The sequence below is a fragment of the Dipodomys spectabilis genome, unplaced genomic scaffold, assembly GCF_019054845.1.
Source record: "Dipodomys spectabilis isolate Male_0828 unplaced genomic scaffold, ASM1905484v1 ptg000254l, whole genome shotgun sequence".
Lineage (NCBI taxonomy): Eukaryota > Metazoa > Chordata > Mammalia > Rodentia > Heteromyidae > Dipodomys > Dipodomys spectabilis.
Genome location: NW_024870931.1, coordinates 1,478,578 through 1,481,823, shown reverse-complemented (window position 1 = coordinate 1,481,823; position 3,246 = coordinate 1,478,578).

Below are 3,246 nucleotides of genomic sequence, written 5' to 3'. Positions count from 1 at the left end.
TTGCTAAGGGTCTGTCAATTTTGTTAAGTTTTTCGAAGAACCAACTCTTTGTTTTGTTGATTCTTTCTATAGTTTTTTTGGATTCTAATTCATTTAATTCTGATTTAATTTTGATTATTTCTTTCTGTCTACTGGATTGGGGTTTATGTTGCTGCTCTTTTTCAAGGAGGTTTAGATGTGTCATTAAATTGTTAGTTTCAGATCTCTCCAATTTGTTGATGTAGGAGCTCAGAGCTATAAACTTGCCTCTGAGTACTGCCTTTGCTGTGTCCCAGAGGAGCTGGTAATTTGTGTGTTCATTTTTGTTGAATAGCATGAACATTTGAATTTCCTTTCTAATGTCTTCCATGACCCACTCATGATTCAGCAGTGTGTTGTTCAGCCTCCATGTGATACCGGACTTTCTTTGGTGGCTTTTGGTGTTGAGTTCTAATTTTATTCCCTTGTTGTCACAGAGAATGCAAGGTATAACTTCAATGTTTCTGAATTTAGACGAGTTTGCTTTGGGGCCTAAAATGTGGTCTATTTTAGAAAACGTTCCATGGGCTGCTGAGAAAAACGTGTATTCTGATGCTGCTGGGTGAAATGTTCGGTAGATGTCTGTTAAGTCTAGTTGATCTATGCAGCTGTTTAGATCTGCGGTTTCTCTGTTGAGTTTTTGCCGAGTGGTGTGTTAAAATCCCCAACAATTAATGTCTTTGGATCTATGTGGGATTTGAGGGAAAGTAGTGCTTCTTTGATAAATTTAGGTGCTTCATTGTTTGGCGAATAGATATTTAGAATTGTAATATCCTCCTGAAGGAGAGATCCTTTAATTAGTATGTAGCGACCTTCTTTATCTCTTCTCACGAATTTTAATTTGAAGTCTATTTTATCTGATATTAGGATTGCAACTCCCGCCTGTTTATGGGGGCCGTTTGCTTGGTAGATTTTGTTCCAGCCTTTAACATTGAAAATGTGTTTGTTTTTACGGTCAAGATGTGACTCCTGCAGGCAGCAGATAGAAGGGTCTTGTTTTTTAATCCAACTAGACAGTCTATGTCGCTTAATTGGAGAGTTCAGTCCGTTAACGTTAAGAGATAGGACTGAGAGGTATTTGGGAGTTCCTGCCATGTTATCTACCTTCTTGGGGGCTGTGAAAACTGGGTTCTTCCTATGGTTCTTGGATTCTTAGTTTGGGTACAGTTTCTTGGCCTTTATTGCGGTCTTGTTGGTTTTCTATGTGTAGGACATCTTTAAGAACCTTTTGTAGGGCTGGTTTGGTGGAGATGTATTGTTTCAATTTTTCTTTGCTATGGAAGGTTTTTATTTGGCCTTCAGTTATGAAGGAGAGTTTAGCTGGGTACAGTATTCTTGGTTGATAGTTGTTTGTTTTTAGGGCATGGCATATATCATTCCCGGCTCTTCTTGCTTTGATTGTCTCTGCTGAGAAATCTGAGGTGATTCTAATTGGTTTCCCATTATAGGTGATTACCCTTTTCTCCTTGACAGCTTTAAGGATCTTTTCCTTGTTCTGAGTTGATCCTGTGTGGATTATAATGTGACGGTGGGATGTCCTATTCTGGTCTGGTCTATTTGGGGTTCTAAAGGCTTCTTGTTTCTGAACAAGCCTATCTTTATGCATGTTTGGGAAGTTCTCTGCTAGGATCCTGTTAAACAAATTTCCCAGACCATTAACTTCTGTTTCTAGGTGCTCCTCTACACCCATTATCCTTAGATTAGGCCTTCTGATGGTGTCTTCCAGGTGTTGGATAGATCTATCATATTTCTTGGACTTGTCTTGGATGGTTGTATGTTCTTTCTCTATAATATCTAGGCTGTCTTCAATCCCTGAGATTCGATCTTCTGCATGGTCTAACCTGCTGTCAAGATTCTCTACTTTGTTTTTTATCTCTTTTCCTTCTAATTGGTCAGCTTTGATGGCTTCAAGTTCTTTGTTGAAGCTCTGTTTTAGGTCTTGTATGATTTTCTTTACTTCCTTAATTTGGTGTTCAGTGTTTGTCCTCAAATCACTTAGTTGATTGGTTATGGTTTCTTTGGACTCCCATTCCTTCTGTTGGGTTCCATTCAGCATTCCCTTTGTGGTCTCCCTGACTTCCTTCAGCTCTTTGTTAATGGATTCCATGGATGCCTTTAGTGATCTTTGTGTGTTCTCTACCTGGTCTCTCAATTCCTGTATTACTCTTTGATTAGCTTCCTCCCGTTCCTGGGATTCCTGCAGTTCTCTTTGAGTGTTCTCAGCCTGCTCACTCCATTCCTCCCTTTCTCTTTGAGTATTCTCAATTTGTTCACGCAAATCCTGTATCAGTTTTTGAGTAGCTTCCTCATGCTTATGATATTCCTGTATAAACTTCTGGGATGCCTCCTCTCTCTCCCTATCACGCTCATACAGAGTCCTTTGTACGTTGTCAAACTTCTCATTTATCATGTTTGCCAGCAGTGTTTGTAGAGCTATTTGGGAACTCTCCTCTGGATTATTCATTATCTGTTCTAACCCCTGATTATCAAGATTGGGAATTGAGATACCCGAATTTGCCATTTTTCTTGTGTTTTTCCGGCTTACTCTGCCCATTTGAGATGAAGATAGCACCAGTATTGTGCTAGAACACTATCTTAAGGCAATAATCAACCAAAGTTTGCATTTGTACAGTCAATAGTCTACAGATACAATCTAGTTCAACAGATACATCTATTCGACATCAAACAACTATATGTTAAAGGACTTCGAACCGCAGAGAAGAATTTGGAAAACCAGAAATTATTAGGGTTAGGGAGAGATGTGGGTAAAAAATAGGAATAGATTGTTGTGGGGAGGCACAGGGAGAGTTAACTATGTCCTAATCACAATGCAGGAAATAGGTTGGGTAGGATGCAAGTAGAGAGAGAGAGAAAAAGAAGAAAGGGAAAGGGGAATGAAAAGAGACCAGAAAAAAATAGAAACGTAAAAATTAATGTTATTATAGAGATTAAAAGACCATCTATTTAGAGAGGAATGTGAATATATTGAGAGAAAGGGAGGGACATAGAGGAGATGTGAAAAACTTTAAAAAAATGCTTAAAATATTATATAGATATAAAGAGGTAGTACTGCTATTAATGAATTTAAGTCTCAGAGGTTTTGCATTGAGTAATAAGTTTGTGGATTAAGTGTGTACACAATGGGGGATAGGGTCTACTAGTTAACTACGGGTTTATCTGAGGATGTGCAGGACAAGAGTTAAGTCTTCACATAAAGAAGAACAAAAG